Source organism: Oncorhynchus tshawytscha, linkage group LG18, assembly GCF_018296145.1.
Source record: "Oncorhynchus tshawytscha isolate Ot180627B linkage group LG18, Otsh_v2.0, whole genome shotgun sequence".
Taxonomy (NCBI): domain Eukaryota; kingdom Metazoa; phylum Chordata; class Actinopteri; order Salmoniformes; family Salmonidae; genus Oncorhynchus; species Oncorhynchus tshawytscha.
The window spans coordinates 36947481-36957664 of record NC_056446.1 but is presented as its reverse complement, the minus strand read 5'-3'; positions in this window follow the sequence as shown (position 1 = coordinate 36957664).

Below are 10184 nucleotides of genomic sequence, written 5' to 3'. Positions count from 1 at the left end.
ACAATGCAGAGAGGAATTAGGACTATACCCACTAGTGTCGAAATACGGAAAAGATATGTTAAATTCTACAACCACTTAAATGGAAATTATGCCCACACATTCCACCACAAAGCCATCACCTACAGAGAGATGAACCTGGAGAAGAGTCAGAGCAATCACCTACAGAGAGATGAACCTGGAGAAGAGTCAGAGCCCTCACCTACAGAGAGATGAACCTGGAGAAGTGTCAGAGCCCTCACCTACAGAGAGATGGACCTAGAGAAGAGTCAGAGTCCTCAACAACAGAGAGATGAACCTGGAGGAGAGTCAGAGCCCTCACCTACAGAGAGATGAACCTGGAGAAGTGTCAGAGCCCTCACCTACAGAGAGATGAACCTAGAGAAGAGTCAGGGCCCTCACCTACAGAGAGATGTACCTGGAGGAGAGTCAGAGTCCTCAACAACAGAGAGATGAACCTGGAGGAGAGTCAGAGCCCTCACCTACAGATAGATGAACCTGGAGAAGAGTCCCCTAGGAGCCATCACCTCCAAAGAGATGAACCCGGAGAAGAGTCAGAGCCCTCACCTACAGAGAGATGAACCTGGAGAAGAGTCAGAGCCCTCACCTACAGAGAGATGAACCTAGAGAAGAGTCAGAGCACTCACCCACAGAGAGATGAACCTGGAGGAGAGTCAGAGACCTCACCTACAGAGAGATGAACCTGGAGAAGAGTCCCCTCAGAGCCCTCACCTCCAGAGAGATGAACCTGGGGGAAGAGTCAGAGTCCTCACCTACAGAGAGATGAACCTAGAGAAGAGTCAGAGGCCTCACCTAGAGAGATGAACCTGGAGGAGAGTCAGAGTCCTCACCTACAGAGAGATGAACCTGGAGAAGAGTCAGAGCCCTCACCTACAGAGAGATGAACCTAGAGAAGAGTCAGAGCCCTCACCTACAGAGAGATGAACCTGGAGGAGAGTCAGAGTCTTCACCTACAGAGAGATGAACCTGGTGAAGAGTCAGAGCCCTCACCTACAGAGAGATGAACCTAGAAAAGAGTCAGGTCCCTCACCTACAGAGAGATGAACCTGGAGGAGAGTCAGAGTCCTCAACTACAGAGAGATGAACCTGGAGAAGAGTCCCCTCAGAGCCATCACCTCCAGAAAGATGAACCTGGAGAAGAGTCAGAGCCCTCACCTACAGAGAGATGAACCTAGAGAAGAGTCAGGGCCCTCACCTACAGAGACATGAACCTGGAGGAGAGTCAGAGCCCTCACCTACAGAGATGAACCTGGAGAAGAGTCAGAGCCCTCACCTACAGAGAGATGAACCTAGAGAAGAGTCAGGGCCCTCACCTACAGAGAGATGGACCTGGAGGAGAGTCAGAGCCCTCACCTACAGAGAGATGAACCTGGAGGAGAGTTCCCTCAGCCAGCTGGTCCTGGGGCTCTGTTCACAAACACAAACAGACCCCACAGCTCCCCAGGACAGAAACACAATTAGATCCAACCAAATCATGAGAAAGCAGAAACATTTTACACACTGTAAACAATCAACCAAAAAACAGAGCAATCTAGAATGCTATTTGTCCCGAAACAGAGAGTAAACAGTGGCAGGATACCTGACCACTTTGACTGACCCCATGAGAATAGCCTTGCTATTGAGAAAGAAGACAGGCTATGTGCACACTGCCCTCAAAATGAGGCGGAAACTGAGCTGCACTTCCTAACCTCTTGCCAAATGTATGACCACATTAGGGACATATATTTCCCACAGATTACATAGAGCCACAAAGAATTTGAAAACAAATCAAACATTGATTAACTCCCATATCTGTTCGGCGAAATACCACAGTGTGCCATCACAGCAGCAATATTTGTGGCCAGTTGCTATGAGAAAAGGACAACCAGTGAAGAACAAACCACATTGTAAATACAACCTATATTTATGTGTTTATTTATTTTGTCTTTTATACTTCAACTACATACACATTGTTACAACACTGTACATAGACACTAATATGACATTTGAAAATGTCTATATTCTTTAAAAAATGTTTGTGAGTGTAATGTTTACTAATGTTTCCTTTGTTTATTTCACATTTGTTTATTGTCTATTCCATTTGTTTTGGCAATGTAAGTATATGTTATCCATGTCAATAAAACCTGTTCAATTTAAATTAATTGGAGAGAGAGAGAGGGAGATATATATATATATATATATATATATAGAGAGAGAGAGAGAGATACAGATTCAGATACAGATACAGAGATGCAGATACAGAGATACAGATACAGATATACAGATAAAGAGATACAGATACAGAGAAACAGATTCAGATACAGAGACAGAGATACAGATTCAGATACAGAGATACATATACAGATACACAGATACAGATACAAAGATACAGAGATACAGAGATTCAGATACAGAAACAGATACATATACAGAGATACAGATACAGATACAGAGAAACAAATTCAGATACAGAGATACAGATACAGATATACAGATACAGAGATACAGAGATGCAGATACAGAGATACAGATACAGAGATACAGATACAGAGATACCGATACAGAGATACAGATACATAGATACAGATACAGAGAAACAGATACATATACAGATACAGAGATACAGATACAGATGCAGAGATACAGATACAGAGATACAGATCCAGATACAGATAGAGATCCAGATACAGAGATATAGATACAGATACAGATACAGAGATACAGATACAGATACAGATATACAGACATAGAGATACAGATCCAGATACAGATAGAGATCCAGATACAGAGATATAGATACAGATACAGATACAGAGATACAGATACAGAGAAACAGATACATATACAGATACAGAGATACAGATACAGATACAGAGATACAGATACAGAGAAACAGATACATATACAGATACAGAGATACAGATCCAGATACAGATCCAGATAGAGATCCAGATACAGATACAGATACAGAGATATAGATACAGAGATATAGATACAGCTACAGATACAGAGATACAGATACAGAGATACAGAGATACAGATACAGAGATACAGAGATACAGAGATATAGATACAGCTACAGATACAGAGATACAGATACAGATACAGAGATACAGAGATACAGATACAGATACAGACGAGATACAGATACAGATACAGAGATACAGATACAGACACAGAGATACAGATACAGATACAGATACAGAGAGAGATACAGATACAGAGATACAGATACAGATACAGAGATACAGATACAGAGATACAGATAAAGATACAGAGATACAGATACAGAGATATAGATACAGCTACAGATACAGAGATACAGAGATACAGATACAGAGATACAGAGATACAGATACAGAGATACAGAGATACAGAGATATAGATACAGCTACAGATACAGAGATACAGATACAGATACAGAGATACAGAGATACAGATACAGACGAGATACAGATACAGATACAGAGATAGAGATACAGAGATACAGAGATACAGATACAGAGATACAGAGATACAGATACAGACGAGATACGGATACAGATACAGAGATACAGATACAGACACAGAGATACAGATACAGATACAGAGATACAGATACAGATACAGAGAGAGATACAGATACAGAGATACAGATACAGTGATACAGATACAGAGATACAGATACAGAGATACAGATACAGAGAAACAGATACAGATATACAGATACAGAGATACAGATACAGATGCAGATATACAGACACAGAGATACAGATACAGATACAGATAGAGATCCAGATACAGAGATATAGATACCAGATACACATATACAGATACAGAGATACAGATACAGACACAGAGATACAGATACAGATACAGATACAGATACAGAGATACAGATACAGATACAGAGAGAGATACAGATACAGAGATACAGATACAGAGATACAGAGATACAGATACAGAGATATAGATACAGATATACAGATATAGATACAGATACAGATGAAGATACAGATACAGATTCAGATACAGAGATACAGATACAGATACAGACATAAATATACATACATAAATATACAGAGATACAGATACAGACATACAGATACAGAGATACAGATACAGAGATACAGATACAGATGCAGAGATACAGACACAGAGATACAGATACAGAGAACAGATACAGATACAGAGATACAGAGATACAGATACAGATACAGATACAGATACAGAGATACAGAGATACAGATACAGATACAGATACAGATACAGATACAGAGATACAGATACATATACAGATACAGAGATACAGATACAGAGATACAGATACAGATACATATACAGATACAGAGATACAGATATAGAGATACAGATACAGATACATATACAGATACAGAGATACAGATATAGAGATACAGATACAGAGATACAGATACAGATATACAGACACAGAGATACAGATCCAGATACAGATACAGAGATACAGATACAGATACACATATACAGATACAGAGATACAGATACAGATACAGAGATACAGATACAGATACAGAGAGAGATACAGATACAGAGATACAGATACAGAGATACAGATACAGATATACAGATACAGATATACAGACCCAGAGATACAGATACAGATACAGAGAGAGATACAGATACAGAGATACAGATACAGAGATACATATACAGATACAGAGATACAGATACAGATACAGATACAGAGATACAGATACATAGATACAGATAAACAGATTCAGATACAGAGATACAGATACAGATACAGAGATACAGAGATACAGATACCGATACAGAGATACAGATACAGAGATACAGATACAGATTAAGATACAGATATACAGATACAGATACAGACACAGATACAGATACAGATGAAGATACAGATACAGATTCAGATACAGAGATACAGATACAGATATACAGAGATACAGATACAGACATAAATATACAGAGATACAGATACAGATACAGATACAGATACAGACATACAGATACAGAGATACAGATACAGAGATACAGATACAGATACAGATATACCGATACAGATACACAGATACAGATACAGACATACAGATACAGAGATACAGAGATACAGATACAGAGATACAGATAGAAATATACAGATACAGATACAGACACAGATACAGATAGAAATATACAGATATAGATTCAGATACAGATACAGATACAAATACAGATACCGATTCAGATACAGAGATACAGATACAGAGATATAAATACAGAGATACAGATTCAGATAGCGAGATACAGATACAGAGATATAGATACAGAGATACAGAGATACAGAGATACAGATACAGAGAAACAGATTCAGATACAGAGACAGATACAGAGTTACAGATTCAGATACAGAGATACAATTACAGATACAGAGATACAGCTACAGAGATACAGAGAAACAGATACAGATACAGAGAGATGGAAATGGAATGAATAGCTGGGGGTCATGAGAATAATGATTTATTCATGGACCCTGATGGGCATCGTTTGAAAGCGCTAAATTAACATTGATCGTTACCTTGACAGGCATTTCCTGAATATGTCAAATATGTGAACACGTTTCGTGTTATGACAGATTCATGTGAACAGACGGCAAGGCATCTAAATGACCCACTTTGTTTTCAACTCAAATTCACCACCACCGTTAGTGTCTGCATCGTTCGGTCTCACAGACTGGCCTATTATGTTTCTGTTAAACAAGACAACATTACAACACCAAAACATCATCGTGGATGGAGACTTTACTGTATAGAAAACCCCCACACTGCTTTACCATGTGGGCCAGGTTGTTATAGAATGCTCTACCACCGTCGTCATCTTAAACATTGATCTGCATTTCTATGGGGGGGGTATGAGCACTGTGACAACCAACTCATGTGACAAACAGCCCCTGTCTCGTCTACACTATCAGACCCAGACTTGGACTCGGGCTCGGACTCAGCTCTATAGTGCTAATACCCGTACTAACATTTTACACTGGTCACATAGAGTCTCAGTAGTAAACATATCCACATATCCTCAAAACAGAGATCACCTGTTTCCTCTTACACACAATGTTACCATTTCATACCATTCTATAGAATGACCTGCATTCTACTGTGAAGGCTGGCTGACACATTATAGCCCAACAATAAGGGTGGACTTATTTCCCAAAACGTCCATTACAGGCCCAGCGTGTGTTCGTCTGAGCTGAGGGAGGTGACACAGTGACAGTAATAGGTAGGATCAGATTACTTTTTAAACGGGCTTGGAGTGAAGATCACTCACAATGAGGAGATCCAGGAAGGATGAAATATATGACAGCGCTGTATCTGTGGTCTGTAGCACTTTCATTCATCTTCTGATGAAGAGTAGGTGTGTGATCTGGACGTTTTAGCCAGACGTGTCACTATGGTGACAAAATATATACCTGTAATGCTGTAGATTCTTCATTGCTGCTCCTGGAGGACTGCATTACATGCAGGGTTTCTGTACACTTCCATTCTCAAGGACTTTCTGACTGAAGAACACTGGTAGCCAATAGGAGGGTCAAAGCGGACCACGGCTAACTGAGCTAGGGATCATAAGGGGTCAAGAGTGGCTGTTATTGGTGACTTGTCACCACCTCATAAACTTCAGGCAGGCATACAAGGCGTTTAAAGGTCATGACCAGTTTCACTCTCACTATCAGTAATGTGTTTGTTAAGTCCACATCAAGTTTTAATGTCTTGCGCCGTAACGCGTCATTGTAAAGGGACATGCTGTTACCTGGAGTCTTCTGTGGAACTCGTAAAAATACATCTATATTCCGCCTAACACTTGTCCCGTGACTACTGCAGCTACGGAACACCGGCTGGCTCACTGGCTACAAGTCAAAATGTCTGATCAGATGAGCAGCTTACTGCTAGCTAGTTACCAGACACAACACTGGACTGGACCCTGTACCAGACAACTGGACCCTGTACCAGACAACTGGACCCTGTACCAGACAACTGGACCCTATACCAGACACAACACTGGACTGGATGGTGTAACAGACACAACACTGGACTGGACCCTATACCAGACACAACACTGGACTGGATGGTGTAACAGACACAACACTGGACTGGACCCTATACCAGACACAACACTGGACTGGATGGTGTAACAGACACAACACTGGACTGGACCCTATACCAGACACAACACTGGACTGGACCCTGTACCAGACAACTGGACCCTGTACCAGACAACTGGACCCTGTACCAGACAACTGGACCCTATACCAGAGACAACACTGGACTGGACCCTATACCAGACACAACACTGAACTGGACCCTGTACCAGACAACTGGACCCTATACCAGACACAACACTGGGCTGGACCCTGTACCAGACACAACACTGAACTGGACCCTGTACCAGACACAACACTGGACTGGACCCTGTACCAGACACAACACTGGACTGGACCCTGTACCAGACACAACACTGGACTGGACCCTGTACCAGACACAACACTGGGCTGGACCCTGTACCAGACAACTGGACCCTGTACCAGACACAACACTGGGCTGGACCCTATACCAGACACAACACTGGACTGGACCCTGTACCAGACACAACACTGGGCTGGACCCTGTACCAGACAACTGGACCCTGTACCAGACACAACACTGGACTGGACCCTGTACCAGACACAACACTGTACTGGACCCTATACCAGACACAACACTGGGCTGGACCCTGTACCAGACAACTGGACCCTGTACCAGACACAACACTGGACTGGACCCTGTACCAGACACAACACTGGACTGGACCCTGTACCAGACACAACACTGGGCTGGACCCTGTACCAGACAACTGGACCCTGTACCAGACACAACACTGGACTGGACCCTGTACCAGACACAACACTGGACTGGACCCTATACCAGACACAACACTGGGCTGGACCCTGTACCAGACAACTGGACCCTATACCAGACACAACACTGGACTGGACCCTATACCAGACACAACACTGGGCTGGACCCTGTATCAGACACAACACTGGGCTGGACCCTGTACCAGACACAACACTGGACTGGACCCTGTACCAGACAACTGGACTGGACCCTATACCAGACACAACACTGGACTGGACCCTATACCAGACAACTGGACTGGACCCTGTACCAGACACAACACTGGGCTGGGCCCTATACCAGACACAACACTGGGCTGGACCCTGTAGCAGACACAACACTGGGCTGGACCCTGTAGCAGACACAACACTGGGCTGGGCCCTATACCAGACACAACACTGGGCTGGACCCTGTACCAGACACAACACTGGGCTGGACCCTGTACCAGACACAACACTGGACTGGACCCTGTACCAGACAACTGGACTGGACCCTATACCAGACACAACACTGGACTGGACCCTGTACCAGACAACTGGACTGGACCCTATACCAGACACAACACTGGACTGGACCCTGTACCAGACAACTGGACTGGACCCTATACCAGACACAACACTGGACTGGACCCTGTACCAGACACAACACTGGGCTGGACCCTGTACATCCTATGATGTCTTGCACACAGACACAATCATTCTCAAACACACATAAAAGATGGATGGATCTTTCCAGGTAGCAGGGGTCAAAGGTTATGTAAATAGTAGCAGTGCCCTCAGGATCAAGGCTCTCTGGGGGATGAGATTGACCTTCCTCAGACTCCCCTGCCCTCTGACCGCTAACCCTGTGATGTATGGACCTGGGAAGACATGTCCGATCCTTATTCGGTCGCTCATCGGATCTGTCAATCACATAGATAAACAACAAGTCCCGCCCACATGCTCATCATTCAACACTTTAAAAGAATGTGACCCTTGACCCCTGTGTAGTGTGTTCTAAAGGTCATTCACAGCTCTTCAGTTAATCACCTGTGCACTGAATGACTTGGCATGAATACAGTCTACAGGAAGAGAATAGGTGGAATGGGTGGGATACTGTCTCGTGAAAAAGAGAGAAAACACTGTGGTTGTCTGAAAATAAAGAAAATATATATATGTGTGTGTGTGTGTGTGTGTGTGTGTGTGTGTGTGTGTGTGTGTGTGTGTGTGTGTGTGTGTGTGTGTGTGTGTGTGTGTGTGTGTGTGTGGGTGGGGGGGGGTCTGTCTGCTGAAAACACGTACTGTTGAGAATACTATTTGCTGAACATTAATTAAAGTGGGTTTAATATTGTGTACTGAAAAAAACGTGCCATGGACAGAATACCGTGTATAAATAAATACTAAACATCTGCTTGCGGGGTGTAATTGAGAACAATTCAAATCAGCACTTTTGTCTCCCTTGCTAATCGCTGTCTGGTTGTGAATGGGTTTCTTATGAACATTTAGATCATTAGGTCGTTACTGTGTGTGCTGCTCCACTGGTTCCTTCTTTTTCTATTCTTTCATTCTCCCCCCAGGTTCTATCGGTGTCTCTACACACATCCAACGGCTGCTCTACTTACCAGGAAATACTCTAGAAAGAGAGATGCAAATCTGGAGTCACCAGAGAGAGAGAGAGAACAGAGGGGGAAGTTCTGCTGTTTTACCCAGGAAACTATAGAAGGAAAATATTTCTGCAAAGTTTGTGGGTGTCTTGTTAGAGTATGTCTTGGTTGGTTGCATGTTTGGACTACATTTCTGTGTTTGTTTGGGCTACATCAATACAATTCACTATAGTCCATATTTTTCATGACCCTTCTGGAGAAATCCCCCCCCCCCTGTGCTCTGTGCTCTGTGTTCTGTGTTCTGTGTTCTGTGCTCTGTGCTCTGTGTTCTGTGTTCTGTGCGCTGTGTTCTGTGTTCTGTACTCTGTGCTCTGTGTGCTGTGCTCTGTGCTCTGTGCTCTGTGCTCCGTGTTCTGTGCTCTGTGTTCTGTGTGCTGTGCTCTGTGCTCTGTGCTCTGTGCTCCGTGTTCTGTGCTCCGTGTTCTGTACTCTGTGCTCTGTGTGCTGTGCTCTGTGCTCTGTGCTCTGTGCTCCGTGTTCTGTGCTCTGTGTTCTGTGTTCTGTGCTCTGTGTTCTGTGTTCTGTGCTCTGTGTTCTGTGTTCTGTGTTCTGTGCTCTGTGTTCTGTGTTCTGTGCGCTGTGTTCTGTGTTCTGTACTCTGTGCTCTGTGTGCTGTGATCTGTGCTCTGTCTTCTGTGCTCTGTGCTCTGTGC